The 23,523-nt window shown below is 41.6% G+C and overlaps 1 protein-coding gene and 1 pseudogene across 5 annotated transcripts in view; both read right to left on the reverse strand.

Moving 5' to 3' along the window:
• LOC149249904 (phytochrome) overlaps positions 1-23,523 on the reverse strand; it is a 313,914-nt gene that overhangs the window by 263,345 nt on the left and 27,046 nt on the right. The gene's annotated exons all lie outside the window — the stretch shown is intronic.
• On the reverse strand, positions 17,869-22,512 carry LOC149249905 (PTI1-like tyrosine-protein kinase At3g15890 pseudogene; annotated as a pseudogene).

The raw sequence follows: 23,523 nt of genomic DNA on the forward strand, positions 1-23,523 counted from the left end.
AGTGGTTGCCACAAAATCCCTCCTTTTGGTAGGCATTCACTTCAATTTCGTCCATAAATTTCTCAGCCCTAGTAACTAGCCCTATGCTAACCCTAATTTGGATTTAGCTTCAACCTGGGGGCTTTTTTGAAGGTTTCACGAGCCTTGGACTTGTCAGTATACATTGTTGGAAACCTTTTCTCCAAGCCTTGAACTTTGGCCATCCCAACACTCAACCCATTAATAAAGCCTTAGGTCTTGTGCCTCATCAAATAAGCCTTTACCAAGAAAGTGAATTGCCTCCAAGTGGAGCCTTGAACCTAAATTGTGTCTTTCTTGTAGAAATCTTTAATGTGTCACCTTGTACCCTAACATTAGAATATCCATTAAGTGACCTCCTCACATACTAGGACTCCTCCCATTGATGAAAATCCATAAAGAGCAGGGGGTTTTGGTTGTAGTGACAATGGGCCACTACCCCATTGTTGCCTCTTGTTCTAGTTTTAGCCTTGCAGGGTGCCACTCTTCAAGGCCTACTAGATTTTGCAGCAACAAGGACTATACGTCCTCAAGTACCACATCATATGATCAATCAATATGTCATCAAATCCCCTAGCTCATCATCATCTATGGAACCAAGTGACTGCCCTAACTTTCCAAGGCCCTTAGTGATGAAAATCACAAGGATAGTGAACTACTTCACTAGTACTATTTCTATGCAAAATAAGGGGTAGCACTTCCCATCATTTTGTTGTTCCTTCGTACATAAAGCATATGTTGGTATTCCAGCCAGAATAGTCATATTTTGTTGTTTATCATCGTGTAATGGCTAGATGACGAACGCCCATGTTGAGTCGTGTGTATGAGGACCCAGTTGTGACATGGAGATTTTGTGAAGTTTGTAATTACTTGTTGAGTTGGTTCTCCTACTTCCATGAGGGATAGTAGTGATGGACCGAGATAGAAGCAAGATGCACTAGAGTTTTAACATCCTTGTCCTATCAAGTAGGCTAACAGTGATATGAGCTCTTATCAGAGTTTGAGGTTGTCAACAGATGCTTTGACCTAGCATGTAGGATAACAAAACCAGTCAGCTAAGTGTTGCAATTTGGTTCTTTGAGGATGTCTAGAGTTTTTATGGAATTATGTGCTTAATGTGCAAGCAAACGGGTTGATGAGTGTTTTTATGGAGAGATAACTCTGAGAACGAGCTTGAGAGAGAGTTGCCCTTGCCCTTGATAGTTCAGAGCCCCAACTTGAGGGTGGTATTCATAGTGTATCCTTTTGGTTAGGTAGAAAATTGATCCTTCGCAACCATTCCATATGTTCAGCTTAATTACAAATAGTCGTTTCCTCTTGCTTGTACGTTGTATTTAGCATAATGGCTTTAAGCTTCTTGTGACATGTTTATGCGCCTAAATTTAATAGTTAGAAGTTGTTCCTTCGTAAATATATTGGATTGCATGTAGGTTGAGTGACCACGTCTTGTTTAATTCACATGGTTATATGGGAATTTAGCATGCCCATATGGTGTAAATATTGTACGTTGAAACTCTAAATTGAGATTCTATTGAAATATTTTGCCATCTAGTGAGGCAGTTGGGCAGACTGGTTTCAAAGCTTCCAATAGCTTGAGTGCAATGATGGTAAAGTTAATTTAATGTAAATTGGATTGAGTTGTGAAGGGTTTTAGTGCCCCTCTATCTCAACAAGACAATCAGGTACACCACCAAGATGTTAATCTGTTGCATTTGGGAGAAATTGGACTTTTATGTTAGAATTAATTATATAGATTTTACCCAAGATCAGCATTTTTTGAAATGTTGTAGCTTCTTTTGAGATAGAAGCCAAAGCAGACATGCTAGTTCTCCTCACTTTGAATAGGGAGAGGAAATTTATGTGATCACATGTTGATTTTATAGCATCAGAAGGTCTTTTGCATTGGCTTGTGTCTAGCATGCAAGAGAAGTCGTCCTCTTTAGGTGGGGGTTCGAGAGAAGCAACTAATATGATTTATTTCTCAAGTATAACTTAGGAAAAACACATTAATTAATTTGATTAATTAATGTTGCGTAATTGAGCAAATTTCTAAGGATAAATATTTAATTATTTAAGCGACTTAAATCTAATCTCAGTCGTTGATCTAGGTGGGTTAGGATTTAATCCTAGCTTTCTTGTTGGACACAGATTGTCATTGATGTCAATATGGCAATATTCAAGAGGAGGAGACAGAGCATATCGGAGCCAAGAGGAGCAAAAGGAGCCAAGAGGAGCGGACCAAGCCAGAGGAGCCACATATATCGGAGGAGTGCCAGAGCAAGAGGAGCCATATCGAAGGAGTGTCAGAGCAAGAGGAGCCATCGGAGGAGCTACAGGAGCAAACAGAGTGGACCAAGAGGAGCAGATGGAGCAAGAGGAGCCAAGAGGAGCAATATATATGGAGCAAATGGAGAAAATGGACCGAGAGGAGCAGATGGAGCAAGAGGAGCCAAGAGGAGCCATATATATATTACAAGCAAATAGGGCCATCGGAGGAGAAAACCCATATATATATGCCTTAACACTATCGGCGGGCACATATTACAAACAACAATGCCAAAGGAAGAACTATCGGGAGTACTGAGGAGTATATATAGATATATATATATATAGAGAGAGAGAGAGGCAATATAATAACACGGACCCGCGGCTCCATTATAAACTGGCTAAATGTAATATCGCATCCGCTATGTCACTGGTCTCAAAGGGTTGTCACTCCCGAAACCCCTGATTGCGATATACGGTTGTGGACCCGACGGGAATATAGACTGTGGCTTAATATCATATCGCATCCGCAGTGATCGCAAGTCATAAGGGATGGCGCTATAATCTGCCGATTGCGATAGAGGCATGGACCCGATGGACTTATTAAAAACAGTCTATAATATATCGCATCCAGAATGTCGGAACTGTTCAAGGTGCAAGCTCCGAAATCCGGAGCCGAAACTCTTATCAAGCAAAATAGAAAGCATATCGGGTCCGCGGAGCAGAGAATCCTTATCGCATCAGCGAAATCCGGAGCCGAAACTATTATCAAGTGAAGTGTAAAATCATATCGGGTCCGCAGAACTCTTGTATCGCATCGGAGCAGCGGAGGTAGCGATCGCCGAAATCATCCGGAGCCGAAATTATATTTGGAGCAGCCTAAAGGAGATCGGGTCTGCAACCCATCAAGACTCGCCGATAAGGAATCCGCCGATATGACGGATCCGAATTCAGTTTAGGAAGAAATGTAAGGAGGCATCGGGTCCGCGTTACATCGGAGGAATGGGTCTATTGTTTACAGCGAACGCCGATGTTCATCAGACCCGAAACAATATTAAAGGGAGTCTAAAGCCATATCGGGTCCGCACCTCGTCGGAGGTCTGGGCTTAAGAGTTATTGCGACCACCGAAATCCGGACCCGCCGATAATTGTAAAGGCGGGTGCATAATAATTGAAGTCCGGCATTTGAATTAGAGCGGGGGTTTATAATGTTTTCCGTGTATTATATGATACATGGCCGCGGGGTTAAGGTATATATTAAAACCTGTGCGATGGTTGATTAAAGCGCTCGGTGATGGTTGATTAAAGGCTCAGTTGGTGGCTTCCGATGGTTGATAAAACGCTCAGGTGGTGGCTTCCGATGGGTGATTAAAACGCTCGGGTGGTGGCTTCTGATGGTTGATTAAAACGCTCGGGTGGTGGCTTCCGATGGGTGATTAAACGCCTCCGATAAAGCCTGTAAGGTATTAACCACAGGTCAAGGGCCGAGTTTTATTTAAGAAAGGGGAGTTTGGGTTTTTCTACTCAGATTTTGGAACACTTGTATAGACAGAAGAAGCAAAGGAATGGAAGCCGAAGTGTCAAGCGATCAAGTGAGGAGGAAGCCAAAGAGCCAGCATGTAAGAGGAAATGAATGGACAAGGGCATGGAGCATATAAAAGCAGCAAAAACAGAGAACTGTAGTGGTTGTTTGTGAACGGTATAACCTGAGCATGAGATAGTGAAAGCAGCAGAAGAAAAGGGGGCAGCAGAAGCAGTGGAAGCTGAAAAGAGCGCAGCAGCACACCAGTGTATACCAAAGAGGTTGGAGCCTCAGAATTGAACAGGATTGAAGTCCTTGGGAGTTGGTGCTCCTAAGTCCAATATTGGTGTCTTGGCAAAATAGAGTTGGTGCTCAGGTGGTTGGAGCCTCACCAAAGTCCAAGTTGGAGCTTGGCAACCAGTTGTGACAATCTATTTATTGTATTTATTTTTTCTACACAGTTATATTAATAAAAGCATTTATTCCTGTTGTTCATTTTGTGTTCTGAACATATATGTTTTAACTAGTAAAACAATAGTGAGAAAAAGAAATATTGATTCACCCCCCTCTCAGTATTTCCAACATTTCTATCATTTTGGAGATTGAAGGATAAGGATTGTGCTCAACTTGAAATTATAAAAGGAGCCTAAAGGAAAGGAATAGGATGAAGAAACAATTGTTTTGGAGAGATTCCAGCTGATTTGCATGAGCTTATTGCAAGTTTGTGACAAGTTGAAGAAATCAGAAAGCGAGCGGCAAGGGTTTTCCGGAAGGGAAATTGGTGGACGCTAAGTTCTAGGAGAGAGAGGCTGAGATCTGGGAGGAGAGGGCCAAGTCATTTGTGCAAGCCAAATTTGTGGACCAAAGGCCGAGTTTCCAGCCAAGGCCCACATTGGATCTAAGGAGGCCATTTTTTCCCGGTGCACATACTATAGAGGTGGGGGCTGAAATTCACAAGTGGAAGTTGAGATTTGACATGGCTGAGTTTATTCCAGGAGGGTCGAATTTCCTTAGGCTAAATTTATCTTGGGCTGAAAATGTAATGGGCTTTTTACAAGTCATATTATTGTTGCTTTTCTGTGTATCTTTTAGGGCCATTTTCCCTGTGAGGGGAGCCATGAATTTTCTAGAGAAAATTTAATGGAGGAGAATTTGTTTGGGACAAATTTACAGTGTTTTTAGCAACGTCATGAACATCACAATTTTTTCGCCGCGGCGATATAATCGCTGATTTTTTCGGTGATTTTTTTATTTTCAAAAAATGACAATTTAAAAAAAAATCGTGATTTGATTGGTAAAAATCACAGGCAGCGAAACGACGACTTTTAAATGCAGTTTTGAAGTTTTTTTTTTGCCATTTTTTTCAGACAAAGGGCAAGAGTGAGAGCTAAGGAGGAGGAGAAGTCATCTACAAGGGCAAGAGAGGAGAAAAGTGAAGGAATTTAGCATCCCAAGCAAGAAAAATTCAAGTTTGGACCAAGTTTCTTCAGCAAAGTGTGGTTTTCAGGTATGGGCATCAAATTTGGCCCCTTTTTTTGTTTTTTTCTTGTTTTTCCTTGGGTTTCTATCACCCATTTATTTTCAATGATTTTTTAGTGGATTTGATTGTGTTTTTTTTTCATTTTTGTTGCATATAGTGGAGAGGGTTTATTTTGGTCAAAAATGCAAAAACTTGATTGTTAGATTTATAAGTTTAATTTCTTCTTGTGCCCTAGTTTTTTTCCATCATTTTTGCTTGGGTTTGAATGTGTATTTTTTCCATTATTGTTGCATTGAGTTGAGGTTTTTTTTGGTCAAAAATTCAATGTGTTGTATGTAAATTTTATTTTTATTTTTTTAACTTGCAATTCTTCTTGTGCCCTAGGTTCAACTTCAAACTTCATCTTACATTAAAACTCAAGAGTTCAACAAAGTTACAAACATGCCAAGGAAATTGGACCCTTTGTAGAAATTTGGTGAACCTGATGGAGGGTTTGACAGATCAAACTTGACTTGCAAGTTATGTGGGCATCATATGACAGGGGGGTATACAGATTGAAGTATCACCTTGCACAAATCCCTGGACATGAGGTAGGGCCTTGCACAAATACAAATCCAGAAATCATCCAAAGATCCCTCAAATCATTGGAAGAAATAGAGCAAACCAAATTGTCCAAGGCATCTTTGAAGAGTCAACTAGCAGGGGCTGGGAGTAGAGTGTTAGGATTGGGAGGTGAACATGAGAGTGGTACTGGTTCTACTTCAGCATCATTATCTACAACCAACTCTGTAGCTGTCTCATCATATTTTGTTCCTAGAACCACACCTGATTCACAACCATCTATCTATTCAATTATTAAAAAAAAAGAGAAAGAAGCAGACAAGTTGTTGGGCAAGTTTCTTCTTTGGAGTGATACTCCTTTCAGCATTGCAAGGAACAATCCATTTTTCTAGCACGTGGCTAATGCCACTACAGTTGTTGGCTTAGGGTACAAAGTCCCTTCTTATGATGACTTTAGAGGGCGCATTTTTCAAAATGAAAAGGTTGACTGCACCAAGAGATTGGAGAAGTTTAGGGCATCATGGGCACACACAGGATGCACTATGATCTCAGATGGTTGGACTAATCAAAAGGGTAGAAGCTTTATAAACTTCTTGGCTAATTGTCCCAAAGGGACAATGTTTATGAAATTTGTTGATGCATCTGCACATATCAAAGATGCACGGTTATTATGTGATTTGTTGGATGTGTTCATTCTGGAGGTGGTCTAGAACATGTTGTCCAAGTCATAACGGACAACGCTGCAAATTAGGTTGCTGCTAACAAGACACTTATGGAGAGGCATCCTACCTTATTTTGGACACCTTGTGCTGCACACTGCATTGATTTGATGTTGGAGGACATAGGAAAAATTCATTTTGTCAAAGATATTGTTGACTCATCAAAAAGCATTACAAAATTTATATATAATCATGCATTTGTGCTTCGTTTGATGAGAACATTCACCAACAACAAGGAGTTGGTGCACCCTACCATTACACAGTTTGGCACCAGTTTCATATCTCTTCAATCCCTCTTGAATTCTATGTGGGATGTGGAGAATTTTTCTTTCAGATGAGTGGCGTGCTTAGGCATTTAGCCGCAAACCAGAGGGAGAGGCCATATGCAGATTAGCTTCAAACCAGGAAACCTTCTAGGCGGGAGCGCAGGAGGTGTGCAGCATTACTAAACCTTTGGTAAAGTTCTTCGATTAGTTGATGGAGATAAACCTGCAATGGGCTACTTGTATGAGGCCATGGATAGAACCAAAGAATCCATTCGGACCTACTGTGAGGATAAGGGGGATGAGGAGTTTAAGAAACAACTCCTCCTATGGGAAGTGATTGATGAGCGATGGAACAATACACTACATCATCCCATTCATGCTGCAGGGATCTACCTGAACCCCGCATTTTCTTACTCTGTGGTTTCTCATTTGATGTTGAGGTCATGGATGGATTCTTCACTTGTGTTCAGAGGATGGTGTCATCTTCAGCAGAACGTGCAAAAATCTCCACAGAAATAGAGATATACAGGATCGCAGGTGGCACATTTAGCTTTGACATGGTTGTGGTTGATAAGAAGACTAAAATGCCAGGTATGTTTTAGTTTGTTTCAAATTTCATTCTCTTCAAGTTTATAACTTCATACTTTGCTTCAACTTTCAAATTTCATTTTTTTCTTATGTTTATCTTATTTGTGGTAGATGCATGGTGGAGAAACTATGGTGGTAGAGTACCCAATCTGCGAAGGCTTGCCATTCGAGCGCTCAGCCAAACATGTAGCTCCTCAAGATGAGAGCACAGTTGGAGTGTATTTGAAAAAATACACCAAGAAGCGCAACAGGTTAAAACTTAAAATATTCCAAATTTCCAAAGAATTTTTTGAATTCATTAAAGAATATTTTGTTTCTAATTATTATTTTATTATTTATAATTTATTAATTTATGACCCTTGTACAGGTTGGAGTCCCAACGACTTAATGACATGGCCTATGTCTACTACAATCTTCGATTGTGGGTAAGGCAACTTGAGAGGACACCTGATGTGGAGGCCATCTCATTGGATGGGATTGACACCACTGCTGCATGGAGGGTTGAGGCCGAGAGGCTGTTGATTAGGGGTAGCATCGGATGTGCTCTAGCCACGAAATTTGGTGGAGAGGTTGGGGCACATGAGATCTTTAATACCTAGAAAGGGTTTGGGCAAATTCTAAACAGATCAGGAGATATTAAAATAATTAATATTTTTAATGGAGTGCCTAAGTCTAAACTTAGGGAAAATAAAATATTAATGTGTATTAATATAAATCTGTGTTGGTCCAAAAGACATGGATCAAGCTACATCTAATCTTAGTCGTTGATTAGGGACTTAATCTCGGCCGTTGAGATGTCAACAGGAAAAGTATAAGAGGAGGCTTGAGGGTCACTTGGAGAAGACACCAGAGTGATCAGTCATTCTATTCTCTAGAGCGGGGTTTGCTAAGAGAGATAGAATCAGTGATCGGGAGAGCAGCTGAGGGGCATTGAGTACAGAGAAACAGAGAAGGCAAAGATTGTGCCAGGAGAGCAGCGCAGCAGCCAAGGAGAGTGACGCAGAGCCAGCAAGGGCTCACGCAGGGCCACGCAGAGGCAGCCAAGTGCTACATAGAGCACCAGAGAGGCCAGCGTGTCTGACGCAGAGGCCCAGAAAGTTGACGCAGGGCCTCCTGGGGCTGACACAGGCCCAGCGTGAGACAGAGAGGCGCTGACGCAGTCCAGATTGGGTAGACGCTGGGGTTGCACAGCAGTTTTGTGCTAAGGAGCTGCAGGAAGGATTTTCCGGGGTTTTAGCCAGGAGATTTCTCTCAAACTGTGAGGTATAGCTGCTAAGGAAATTCTCTGTTGGGTAGGCCAGTTTTGGCACCCAGATTATACTCTGATATTGCTTAATAAGAAAACTTTCAGAAGGCACTAGCATCAGCACAGGCATAGCTGATAAGGAAATTCTCTGTTGGGTAGGCCAGTTTTGGCATCCAGATTGTACTCTGATATTGCTTAATAAGAAAACTCTCAGAAGGCACTAGCATCAGCACAGGTCCAGAAGAGAACTTCCAAACGGAAAGTAGAGACTCAGAGGAGTCGAACAGAGAACTTCCAGGAGGGAAGTAGAGGAGCGTCATGGCATTACACGGGGTAAGAGACCAGGATACACTGGATGGAGCATCGAACTTCGCAGTCTGGAAGGCAAGAATCTTATCAGTGCTTGACAGGAATAGTGTCAAGAACTTCGCCTTGAAGGTAATAGCTATCCCAGTCGACCCTAATGATAACGACAAGTACAAAGAGGCGATGGCGAGGGCCAAGTGCATTATCCTTGACGAGGTCAAGGATCATGTGGTACCACATATAGCCGAGAAGGAAACTACAATTGAGATGTGGGAGTCTCTCAAGAACCTGTATCAGCATACTTTTGTGCAGAGAAGAATGTTGCTCGAGAACCAGATGAGGTCGTATCAGATGAAGAAAGGTCAATCGATTGACACCTTCCTTGGAGGACTGAATGAGATCCGAGTCCAGTTGACTGCTATAGGAGCGACATCGAATCAGGAGCTTATGGTGAGGACAGCCCTGAATGTTGTCTCAGAAGATTGGGAAGTGTTTGTCCAAAGTATCCTGGTCAGAGGGACTCTCCCACCTTGGGACGAGATGTGGGCAGCTCTTCACCAAGAAGAGATCAGAAGGCAGTCGAAGACAGGTAGCAGCAGCAACGGGATCAAGGTCAAGCAGGAGGAGGAGGATGTGGCCCTAGCATCTAAGGGAAAGCAGGAGAAGCAAAAGAAGAAAGATCTCTCCAAGATCAAGTGCTTCCATTGTGGGGAGATGGGTCATTATGCGACCTAGTGCCTAAGGAAGAAGAGTAAGGGAGAGTCTTTCGAGTCTAAGGCAGTGCCAACACGGGCCGAGAAGGAAGTTTTGACAGACGATGACTGTGCCATGAGTGCACACGCACCACTTGAGCAGAAGTGGGGAGACATCAAGTTGTAGTCAGGCGGACTACAGGGGATGAGGGCCAGATCCTTGAGGTACCCAGCCTCTTGGATTAGAACTTGCTACGTGAGCCCTGATGAGGAGTAGCAAGACTGGCTAAGTGGGTAGAGACGGATGCGGATGGAGAGGCCAAGAGAGCTACAGTGCAGGAGTCCCGAGACAGCGTAGAGCTAGCAAGCTGCAGTAGTGCGAGAGGCACAGGAGAGTTGCACCAGTGCAGGAAGGCACAGAGAGGTGTGCAACGGTGCGAGATGCAGGGAGTTGCTGTAGCAGCGCAAAGGTCATAGAGAAGGAGCACTTGTCAGCGGCAAAGGGAGCTTCAGCATCAGTGTGTGTCTCTAGCCCAACAGGGAGGTCAGTTGGGAGATCAGTTACTTACTTCTCAGTAACTGAGTTGCAATGCAGCAGTGGGCAACACAATGCAGCATGATGAGAGGAGGTGCAGTGCGGATGCAACACTGGGAGAAAGGACCAGCAACAGCACGGACGCTGAGGGAGTTGTCGTACAGATGCAGCAATGGACAGTGGCAGAACCATGGGCAGCAATACAGGAGGCAGCAGTGCAGAGGATGTTGGACGAGAAGACCTAGCATCAGCACAGGTATCGATGCCGGATGATCAGAGAAATACTCAGTGAGGAGTATTGCTAGAGCACAGTCCTCGCTAAGATGGAGTGTTGATTTGGGGTAGCATCGGATGTGCTCTAGCCACGAAATTTGGTGGAGAGGTTGGGCCACATGAGATCTCCAATACCCAGAAAGGGTTTGGGCAGATTCTAAATAGATCAGGAGATATTAAAATAATTAATATTTTTAAAAATAAAATATTAATGTGTATTAATATGAATCTGTGTTAGAGTGGTCCAAAAGACATGGATCAAGCCAGACCTAACCTTAGCCGTTTATTAGGGACTTAATCTCGGTCGTTGAGATGTCAACAGGAAAAGTATAAGAGGAGGCTTGAGGGTCACTTGGAGAAGACACCAGAGTGATCAGTTATTCTATTCTCTAGAGCAGGGTTTGCTGAGAGAGATAGAATCAATGATCGGGAGAGCAGTTGAGGGGCATTGAGTACAGAAAAACAGAGAAGGCAGAGATTGTGCTGGGAGAGCAGTGCAGCAGCTAAGGAGAGTGACGCAGAGCCAGCAAGGGCTCATGCAGGGCCACGCAAAGGCAACCAAGTGCTACGCAGAACACCAGAGAGGCCAGCGTATCTGACGCAGAGGCATAGAAAGCTGACGTAGGCCAAAAAAGGCTGACGCAGGGCTAGCATGAGACAGAGAGGGGTTGATGTAGTCCAGATTGGACAGACGTTGGGGTTGCAGGGCAATTTTGTGCTGAGGAGCTGCCAAAAGGATTTTCTGGGGTTTCAGCCAGGAGATTTCTCTCAAACTGTGAGGTATAGCTGCTGAGGATATTCTTTGTTGGGTAGGCCAGTTTCATCACCCATACTGTACTCTAATATTGCTTAATAAGAAAACCCTCAGATAGTTGCACTAGTTTTCCCACATTAGGTTTTTCCGGGGACATTGGTCCAAAAATAATGGTGTCATGTGGTGTGTTTGTTCTTGTTTCTTTTATTTGTTGATCTGTAATATGTTGAGCATGTACTGGTGTTTATTTTCAGTATTTACTTTGTAAATAACTTGTTAAAGAACAATAACAAATAGGTAGGAATAAATCAGAAAAAAGTGCATGAAGGGTTTCTAAACTAAGCAAACTTAGAAACTTCAACAGAGGCCTCTCATGGAGTCGGTCGTTGATTGGTTAGAGGGGGAGGTAGTGGAGGGGGTAGAGGAGGACCAAGAGCAACAAGAGGAGGAGGCGACACCACCTACCCAGGATACCCCTGTCACCAATAGAGGACGTGGTCTACTTCCTATAGCTCCTAGTTCTTCAGCTTCTAGAGCACAGCAGAGTCCATTGCCAACTCCACCGCCATCTACATCTAGAGGGAAAGCTATTGCATTTTCTCACAAGAGAGGCGGAGGAAATCAATAGTATTAGTTATTTGGTTCATTTGATTGTATATGACATTATGACTCATGATATGAAATACATTATTATATTTTTTGTTGATATTTTGAGGCTGAGTTGGGACTCAAGACTTACTATTCAGGGTATGATTCATTGTTATGTGTGATGTAGCACTAGAAATGATATTACACATCTTATATATTAGTTCTTTTATCATATTTATGTGTCAATGCATTTATTTTATGTTGTAGTCTATAGGTAGATGCTCTAGATATTAAGAAAATTGGAAAAAAATTGAATATTTTTGTATTTGCTGAGTTTTTCCCGATTTTTTCTCCTCGTCGATTTAATCCCAATCGCGATGTTCGCAACATTGGAACTTTTTAGTGGTTGTTTTGTGACTGATTTTCTGAATATTTCCACTACAAAAATATAGAGTTAAAAGTACATAATGTTTTTGTTTTGGAGTTTTTAGAATTTATTTACCGCAGAAAATTAATTTGTTGAATTAACTATTTATAGACATAAAATAGTTCCAAGAAACAAAATTCTGAAACTGTACTTAGAAACTAACATGGTATCAAATCTCTAGAAACTCTAAAGAAGGGAAAATCAGTAGCACAAGGGTTATAACAGCAGATTTTTATTTTCATCAAAAAGGTTTTGTGGCTAAAAGTTTGATCTGAGAAAAATAACCTCTACTAAGTTGAGATTTGAAGATTGGCTAGAAGGAGCATCTAATCTCAATCCATGGATGGAGAGAATTTCACTTAACTCTCATGGAAAATTAACTATCGAAATTTGTTGATATTGATATACAACCTCCTTTTAAATGTTACAGCACATGTTGTTGGAATCACAATTGCCATTAGAGCAAAACCTGCAGGCATTAGTCTCTGCTACAATCGCCAAAGTTAGGATCCACAAGAGGCAGTTAGTCCATGTCATGAAACACACAGGGAGCATTGAACCCAATGTACAACAGTGTCTGCCCCCCAGCGCGAGTCAGGTGAGTTTCGAACTTGAGACCTATCGCTCTGATATCAATTGTTGGAATCCCAATTGCTATTAGACCAAAACCCGTAGACATTAGTCTTTGCTACAATCGCCAGAGTTAGGATCCACAAGAAGCGGTTAGTTCATGTCGTGAAATAGGGGAGTGTTGACCCCATGTCCGTCACAATTTGAAGGATGTGAAAGCTAGACTCATCATTTTGGACGTTGTAAAGGATCATGTGATCCTTTACATATCAACAAAAAACATTGCATGTGAGATGTGGACAGTTTTGACAAAGTTGTACCACAGTGATAACCAAAATCGGAAGATGATGTTGAGAGAGAAGTTGAGAAACTCTAAGATGAATAGATCAAACAAGATGGCATCATACCTCACTAGGATTCAACAAGTTCGAGATGAGCTTGCAGTTGTTGGGGAAGTTGTGTCAAAATATGAGCTTGTTAAGATAGCCTTGAGTGGATTTTCCAAACAATGGACTACCTTTGTGACAAGGATCCTAGCATATGGCAAGCTTCCTAATTTGAACAAGCTATGGGATGACTTCACTCTAAAGGAGATTCAAGAGTCATTGTTTGGTAGACAATGTAAGGGTGGGGATGAAGAGAAACTCGCTCTTGTTGGGCAAGCAAAGAAGGGCAAGGTGAAGACCAAATAGAAGCTAAGTGATGGAGAATCCTCATAGGCTAATAAGAAGAATGACATGAGCATTCAAGTGCTTTGCATGTCACAAACATGGACACTATGCAGGCCAATGTTCAAACAAGAAGAAGGGCAAGGGAAAGGCACATGTGGCTATAGCTGCACAAATGGATGAGTTAGCCAATAAGTTTGAAAAGGAGTTTTCATTGTTGTCTTGTCTTTCTGGCACCATTATAAGAGGGGTGTGGTTTGTAGACAATGGAGCATCTCGTCATATAACGGGATCTCATGACCCCTTCCCTGGTATGGCTAAGGAGCACAAATACCTACATGTGGAGCTTGGTGACAATGCAAAGTATGCACTAGAGGGTGTGGGTAGTATATAGTGCCAATTCGATTCAATGAGTCCCACAGAGGTGAATGTAAGTGTTGTATGTACCAACGCTTGAAAATAACTTACTCTCAGTCTCGGCTATGGTGGACAAGGGTTTTGAGATCAGCTTTAAAGGTGGACAGGTACTTGTCAGGCTAAGGGGATTTGATCCTATGTAATGTCCCAAGGGAACTTTTGCCCTTAGGGTTCTAATTTTGTAAAACAATTGTCCTATGTAATAGTTGGATCTTAGTCTTACTAAAAATTGTGTTATGCTAATGATGCCCTAACAAGGTTGAGCATCTGCTGACCTACACAAATCAAGTAAGTCTTCGTTGCCATATTGATGCATTTGTGCTCAAAAGTATGCCTAGACTCACGATCTACACAAGTTGACCGAGCTTGGATTGGTTGTGATGGTGTTTGATGTTCTAGAGGATCCAGATTCCAAACTCACTGTTGCAGGGATCCAAGCCTCTTGCTAGCCTTCAACAGTTCACAATACACCTCTATACTTAATTCGTTGTCACAACGACCCTATGGCTTGTGGCCCTATGGCCAAGAACTTCCCTTTGAAGTTCCAAGGGTGCCACTTCGCTTGCCCCTTCAGGTATCCAATGACTACAAGAGAAAAAAGTTGGGCGCAACAGCTTGGCACTCTTGGCATCACGAAGAAACAAATTGGTGTGCCACCCTTGGAACTTCAAAAGGGAAGTTCTTGAAGAAACGACTGACTTGGCACCCTTGGCATCAAGAAGAGAAAGCTAAAAGAAAATTAAGAGCTGAAAATCATACCATGATGACCATTAATTCACACCATGTAGTAAGTGAGGGTTTAGAATCAAATTAACTAAATCAAAGAGTAAACCTTGGGATAAGGGGAGAACGGGAAGAAATATAAAAACTGGACCAATTAAGTAACTCTACCCCTTCCCATGGTTGGAAAATCTTAGGTAGATAATGTGCACTTAAATAATTCCAATGTATATAAGTGATCTAATAAGCAAAAGGGGAAAGGGACATAGAGTTAATTAGAAACATTTATACTATGATAGATTAACCTCATTAAGAAAAGAGGGTGGCTAAAGAATAATAATTTAAAAGTAGGGAAATTTAGTTTCAGGAGAGAGAGAAACTCCATGTGGCAAGAGCCAACACAAAAATCTCCATCTAACAGTGCAATTTTAGATAAACTAGGTGTAATTGGGGAACCAAATCTGAGACCTGACAGTTGACTTTAGTAGTAAACATAAAATAAGGAGTATAAAAGGGGGATCAAGAGACAACTAGGGGAAGAAATATGAATTCATGTTGGGGCAAGGGAAAATGTGTTTTTTAAATAAGAATTTAAGAGAGCCTTGGTGAGAGGCTGACACATAGATGGGTGAATAATCAAACATTTAGATTAATAAAAGTAATTATTTTTTCATGAAGTGACAAGTGTCACCTATGGAGACTCCTATAAAAGGAGCAAGCTATGGGAGAGGATCACTTTTTGCCGTACTGTTAGAAGAAGTGTGTTAAAATTGGCAACTAGGGCCAAACTCCATGTGGGTCATCTTATTTATGGCAGCTGATATTTTTCCTTGATTCCTCTCGTCGAGAGGTGTAGGATTGATCTAACGATCATCCGATTCCGACAAGTATTTATGGAGATATGAATTTATTTGTATTTACTTGACAAATTGTCAAGGTCAACGAGCAACTAAATGTGTGGCACACATGCCCAACACATCATATAAGTACAAGTGAGGTTGAGTCATTATTCACTCATCTCATCTCAACTCATCTTCTCTCTCCTCATCTCATTGGGCCAGCGAAGGAGCAGCTTCTCTCACACGTGCAAGAAGAAGGACGCATTTTCTGTTTAGGGCAGCGCTGACTTTCTGGGCAGCATTGACTTTTCTAGGGCTGCGTTGACCAAGTGCTAGATTGTTTTGTGAAGCGTTGGCCAAGGGCTGACCTGTGCAGGTTGTTTGGGTGTTGCGCTGACCAGCATTGACTGGTTAGGGTTGACCGCATACCGTTGATCTTTGACTACTGTTTTGACCATTGACCAAGGGCTGTTTTGGGCTGCCAAAGTTTGTCATTGAAAACCGATTTCTTCAAGGTTGACTAGAAGTCAATCCAGGGTTGTTTGACTAAGTTTGACTTTGTTGATTTCGGGTTTGCTGCTGCTATCATAAAACTATAGATTTTTGAATTTGTATTATTTCTCTCTGCTGAACTATTGAAGATTAAAGAAGAATTGATCAAAGGGTTTCCCCGCATTGGGGTTTGTCCCTGGCTAGCCGCCACATCTTGTGTCTCTTGTCTTGGCTTGTTTTCTGTCGATCAATTTATGTTCGATCAGAATTTTACTTTATGTTTATGTGATTGCTAAATAGTGGCTAATAAGAAGAAATCGAAGTAAACTGCACTAAGCATAGAACATACCATAAATTAACAAAGTGACTACTCAATCTATAGTGAGTTTGGTGTAGTGGATGCCATTAGAGAGGGAACTCTTGAACTAGGAGTGCTCTCTTCCATTGCCTAGTATTCTTCCACTACTTGATAGCCCCATTGCAGCTTGGGGGTCCGTGGGGAAGAAGAGTACCTAAGGAGTGCGCTAGGAGGTCAATCAATGAGTCGGCAACATTCGGTCAGAATGCAACATCCTTCACACGTGTACACGAGCAGCAACAAGGGAGTGCAAGAACCAAGGAACCTGAGACCAAGACTCCACCCCTTGGTGCACGATATCTTGGGTTTTCGTAAAGTTCTCTTACATGCTTATTTATTGTACATAATTATCAAATTGTAAAAGTGAAGGATAAGAAGTTTAATGGTAAAAGCATGGATTGTTGATGTGTGTGCCCTTAAAATTATTATGTGATTCTCATGTTTGATGTGCCTTTAATTACTATGTGATTTTCATATTGGATGTTGCCAATGGATGGTTAGTTGTGATGGAAATCTTTTTTTGCTTATTATTTATAATACAATAACTTATATTGCACCATTTATTTGTTAATAAAATGTAAGTAGGGTTTCCTATGACCTACGATCCAGGATAAAGCATGTCACTTGCTAATCAACCGAAAACCTTCATCTTAGAATTCCTACCTTGTCTAGATATATAGGTTGTTCCAGAATGTCCCAAACCTCAGAAGATCCTCGCTTTCCAGAAACAGATTAGAAATGTTTTAGAGAGATTAAGCCAATCAAATGAAAGAAAAAGAAAAGACTAGCTAAGGTGGGATCATCTCCACCGAAACTAAGCAAGGAAAAAGGGTTCTTAAAACCCCCAGAGTCAGCTCAAAGAAACAAAAATATTACAATCCAAATCAATCATGATCAAATGATTTTATCTCTCCTTTATTTATAGATTCCTCATGGGGCTCTTTCTTCCTCAATCTAATGTGAGGGTTACAAGTGTAGCCCCCAATTTGGGCTTTTTGAGCCGGTTACCCCAAAATTTACCCAATCTTGCCCCAAAACATTGGATAATGGGTTTCACCCTTTATCAATGAATATAGCCTACGGGGTTGGATAGGCTACTTCATCTTCCCTTGGGAAATTAATCCATAGGGAACACTACAATCCCCCCTTCCCGACATTGCTTGTCCTCAAGCAATTGCATGTCTAGGTACTGCATATTTTTTCCTACCATTTTCAAGAATGAACAACTTCCTTCGATCCTTACAACTACCATAGCAAGAACACCAACACCCTTCTTCAGTCCTTGTAGCCCAATCACCAACATGCTAATTGGATATGTCGCCATGCAATAGTCACAGCGTTCATTCACTGGTTTATAGTTCAATTCTGGGTCAAGAGGACAAATATCTGCTACTGTTGAGGCAAATCTTGCTTTTAGCCTTGCATTTTCAGCCTCCATAATAGTTTCTTCATTAGCACATCCTTTATTAGTCACTCGGGGTTCATCTTGCTCTTCTTTGTATTTTCCATGGAACTTTGGATCAGCTAGTTGAACATATTTTCCTTCTAAAACTAACGGTAATGCCTAGTTAACAATCATGTACCATGTGTTTGACTCCATCTTATCTATTGGGTTTTTACCACTTACAAGTTCAAGCAATAGTAATTCCAAAACTATAAACATTACAACTTTTAGAAGCTTTTTCCCATATAGCATATTCAGGTGCAAGATAACCTAGTGTTCCCTTCACTCGTGAGGTAATACGTGTTGCCCCTTCAGAAAAGGAGTTCTGCAAATCCAAAATCAGCGATTGGAGCTATAAAGTCTGTATCTAACAATACATTGTGTTACCGCTCAAACTAGTAGGGGACCTAAAAGGGGGCTCATAAAGGGGCAACTGCTAGGTCAAAGGCAACAATGGAGACTTAGCCCACTGTCACCTCAGCTAATACTACCTACTCTTTATGGACTTTCACCGATGGGAGGAGACTCGATATATGGAAAGTCATTTGTGAAGGATGAATCAATAAATGGATGTGAAGTGACCTTGATGACCCTTTTCTTGGAAGGAGGTTAAGAATGGAGTTTGCTTGCTCTTCAAGCAAGGTACAAAGCTTTCTAGGAGAAGGAGGTGAGTACAATCCTATTGAACTTGACTTCCCAAGTGGCTCTTGAAGAATTAACTTTTCAAAGGTATGGGACCACACGGAACCAGGTGGACTCAGCATAGGTTAAGGGGAGGGAGTTTAGGAACCAGTAATGATCTTAACCCGGACAAGGAAGGGGAAAGGATCAAAACAAGAGTTTTCACTTAGAGGTGTCAAATTGATCCTATGAGGTACTAGCCTAGGGAACATCAGGGCAAAGTTTGATCTTAGAGCTAGGGCTTGGGATATCTCACAATCCCAATGTCGAAATTTCTTCAAATTTGGAAGAGATCTTGAGGACACACCAGCACATTAGAGGTTGGGAGATAAAAATTTTTCTATGGATTCTTTGTCGGGAAAGTGATGCCCTAGGTGGCCCAGCGTGGTTAGACCTAGAAAAGAGGGGAAAAGATGAAGGAAAAGGTTTTAAGGTGATCGCCTTATGGTGGATCAGTGCCTAATTCCTTTTGGGGATATGGAGTCAGGAAGAATTGTGAAGAAGGATCTTGTTTCTAGCTCAAGGAGGCTCTAAGGGCAACTTCGTCCAATGTTAGGGAAAAAAAGGGAAAGTGTCCTTCAAGTGTTTATACTTCACTTGCAAATGAAGATGGCTTATCAAGATAACTTCGATCTCTAGGACAATTCGTTCAACAAACATGGCCCATACATATAGAAACATAATTCCACAATGAAGCAGTGAATGTAACAATAATTAGCTCTAAAATAGCGAAAATTCCATGATCAATGTATGTGACAAAGTAAAAGAAAATAGCATCAACATCGTATTTACATGTAAGAGAATGTATCCAACCATCAATGCATTTTTTAATAAAGAAGCTCCAAGATAAGAAAATCCAATCCAAACATCAAAATTCATCCATGCTCCAATTTGTCCTCCAAGAAAGAAATGTGAAATTCTCAAGAGAGAGAATGATCCAATCGATGTGATGATACAAAATGAATTCATGTCTCTCCTATTTATACACTCATTAGGAGTTCAAATTACCTAATTTGAGCCTACATTAGCCAGTCAACTAAAATAATGTGCAAATAACTATCTATTGGTGACAAGCCCACCAAATTAGTTCATAAACAAAATAATAAGCCTCCCAGGAGGTTGAATAATCAATAATGCATGTGGGCTCTCTAAGAGGCCTGATGAAGTCCATAAGTACCAAAATGATGAATTGGACTTCCAAAAGTAATGGACAAGGGGTTGGCCCCTTGTTCTCCACATAATAAACCTGTGGTGCTCTCAATGGTTGTGAGGGCAAACAAGTGACCTCATGGGTCTCCAAGTAAGTCAAAAATGTCGATAGACCATCTATAAGGGCTCAAATGATGGTGTAAGTGACGCCACATCAGCATACAAGTCCTGAGTCATATGCCAAGTGCATAGTACAATTGTGGGGTTAGCTGAGCAAAGGTGAACCAAGTGCATCTTCCTCGTTCAATAGGTGAATCTCAAGCAATCTCTAAACATCTCAAAGGATCCATGGAGTGTTGTCTACTGCTGTGAAGGCCCATGGCTCTCAACACACACCCTACATATGCCAATGTAGCCCTCCTGAGGATTAGGACCATGTATAGGGAGACCAAACCCAAGATGGAGACGACCTGCAATCTTACATAAGATCCAATGCATCCCCTAGCCTTCTAGTACAACAAGTCATCAAGGAAATCGAGTAAAAGAACTTACAAACCATGGACAACAAGTGGGGACTTCATAGTGGCATGCCCTTCCATAATGGGCTAATGTCTCCAAGCTCCAAATGGGGTTAACAAAGTATCCCATTAGGTGGCTTCTACTTCTAAAGGGGATAGTATGTCAAAGGTACATCCTTTAAAAGGTGGTGGCATGTGACAAAAGATGAATGGAGTAGGGAATGAAAAGGGGCAGCCCTAGGCCACATGCTAGGGTACAAGGGTAGCTAGAAAAAGGGAAGCCCACACTTGGGCATATAATGTATAGGAGGGAGCAATCGTGGTGCATGAGGTGCCACAACCTTGAATTTTTCACCCTTCTTTATATGTATTTTGCCTTTTATGATTTTGCTTTAATTAATTGCTTAGGTTTTAAGGTGTAAGAGCATGATGTGTGAGATATAGCAGTGGATACCCCTTTAAGGTCGGGTGGTTCATTGCCCACCAGGGGTTGGGACAATCATGGGTTCCTAAATGATAAAGAAGGCTCATCTAGGGCCTGTAGGAACCAGGGTGATGGCCATGAAGATGGGGTAGAGCTCATGTATTGGCTTTTGCCCACGTGCTAAATGTGTTTGTCCCAGCCATCTTTTGCATTTTGTGGTACATTTCATGTTGAATGTGGCCAATTATGCTTTTACTTTTCTTTTTAGCTGCATCAACCTCCGGGGCATTATTCCAGGCCTGACCCAAGGTATGGGCAAGGGGAAGAGGAGAGCTAACCTTATGTGGACCCTATGTGGACCCAGAAGTGTCCATGATAAGCAAACTAATACTCAATTACCAAATGACAAGGCATACCTTTAAGTTCGGGAGGCCCACCTTCAAACATACCATCATAGCAAATGGGTGAGGGACCACATGGTTGGCTCAGGTAGTGGAGAAATGGCACAACGAGCAAGTTGGTTGCAGCAAGGCGCTGCTGGCTACCTGCTGAGGACCATCTTGGAGAAAAAAATTTCTCCTAGGGATATCACCTACAAAATGGTGGGTAACACATTGCTTGCCTGAATATCTTCGTGAATTATATGAGACGTTGCATGATAGTGAAGATAAGCAAGACCCTCTACAAAACCACTTGCAATGTTCACTCGCCTCGACCGGTCAAGAAGGCATTCTACAGCATGTTGATCATGGAGATATGAAAGTATGCTCAAATTAGGCATGTAGTCATAGACTATAAGACATTTCGGACTTTCAAAACAACATCCCTGCAAGCACAATAATTTTTTATATCTATCTTAACCAAGAATCTCTACCTCTACTGCAAACCCCATTTCAGCTTTGGTACTCCATACCTTAAATCTCTTAACAACAATTTGTGAACCACCCTAAAGTTGATCCCAATAGATACTACCAAACCACCTTCACCAAGTTTATCATCATAATTGAAACTATTTGTAACTATAGGTCACTCTTTCAAAGAGAAGACTCTCCAAGTACTTTATTTTCAACTACTTTCCTTCTCTCACGCTTTTCAAGATGTTTCTTACAACCATTATGTCTTGTGCTTCCTCCCTTTCTAGGACTGCCATGAAGTTCAGGAAAATTTGCTTCTGCAATATGATTTTCTCTATGGTCCTTGTCATCAATTTTTACCCTGCTTTTACCAAATGCTTGTTCCATATTCACTATTGTGCAATCCTTGAATTGAGGGTAAGACTTCAATGTGGATTTCAGCAGGTCTATTGTGTGTGGCCCTATGGAACCTTTCCCTAAGTGTAGATTTGAGGATGAAATATATTTGGCCTTTACAAAAAATGATCTCATCTTCTACCCTGTACCTGTCATCATGGATGAGATTGTCCATCAATTCATAGGCAAACTTATATTTGGAGTACTCTACTAAGAAGTGGGCTCTCCAATCTTTCATGAGTGTGCATATGTCAAGTCTGACGTTCTTCTAGCATTCCAACTCATAAGCTTGTAAGTTGCTACTTGATGTCTTGAGGTTTGCACTCATACAAGCTGCCATGCAAGTTACCTCATCCTACTTAGGTACAACCTCCATTTGCTTTGTTGTTACAACTCAGGGGCCACCATTGGTCATGCCTCTTAATACTACCTTGTTGCCATTTGAGTCTCAGAACTCCATTTCCATCACTTGGTAGTTCATTATGAATCTTCCTATCGAGTACAACCATTGTACTCCCAGCACCACATTGGTGTCTACCAATTCTATCACATAAAAATCATCAGTAAGTGTATAATTACCTAATGTGACGCTCAAACGCGGAACTACCTGTGTGCATGTCATGTTATACCCATCAACAACCCTCACTTTGAAACCTTCAAATTCCTTTCTAGGAATGCCCCTCTGTACCGCCATGACTGCATCAATGAAGTTGTGTGTTGCTCCACTGTCACTCAATGCCATGATTCATTGTCCTCAAATGACACCCTTGATTTTGAAGGTGTAGTATTTAGGAACTCCAGAGAGACTAGCGATAGTACCTCCTTCAACTCTTGGGCATGGCTTCTTGTCCCCCTTAGCCTCTTCCAGGGATGGTTCTTCTCCAAAAATGTTGGACTCCTTGCTTGGCACCGATGTTGTATCATCTTCATTGTTATTCTCAGACACTACAATGTAGTGAATCTTTTTCCTTTCCCAAATATCGATGACCAAGTTCCCATGGCTCCTTGCAAGTGAAACAAAGTTTCTTCCTTCTTAACTCATTTCGAGTTTCTTCATCCAAATGATCCTTCTTGGTTCCATATTTCTAAAATGACTTCTTGTTCTTGTCCTTGTCCTTCGGAGGGAGCTGTGGGGTGGAGACTTCACCTTTGGTGTTGCATCTCCCATATCTCGTGTCTTCATGATGGCATCACACAATGTGGTAGGTTTGAAAGCCTTGATCGACCCACGCAGTGGTTCGGCTAACCCTTCTACGAAGAGCATAACCAACCTCTATTCAAATATATCTATCACCATGACTGTTAGTTGTGGGAATTATGAGATGTAGGATTCCAGTGCCTCAAACTGCTTAAGTTGTGCTAGCTCTCTAAAGTGTATATCAGGATCCTTTCGATCACAACGTTCTATCAATATTTGGGTGAAGATCACATAAGGGGTTATGCTGGAATGCCCCAAGGTGACTAGTCCATGGTACCACCATTCGTGTGCCTCTCCTTCCAAGTATAATGTGGCAAATTGGATAGTGTTTGCTTCCTACATGGGATTAAGTCAGAAGTAGGTGTCCAATTTTTGCACCCAAGCCCTTGTTGAACATTTGGTTGATCCATCAAAAGAGGGAATAGACAACTCCCCCATTTTGTGCATTAGATCCTGATTTTGTTGTGCCTTGGTTCTGTCTTTGTACTTAATGTTGTTGTATTCGTTGAACGTCACATGTGCTCGAACATCTTCTCCCAATGTTGCATATTCTCG

This window comes from Pinus tabuliformis, chromosome 7 (assembly GCF_031772625.1).
Source record: "Pinus tabuliformis cultivar Carrire ecotype Pingquan chromosome 7, CPIR1, whole genome shotgun sequence".
Lineage (NCBI taxonomy): Eukaryota > Viridiplantae > Streptophyta > Pinopsida > Pinales > Pinaceae > Pinus > Pinus tabuliformis.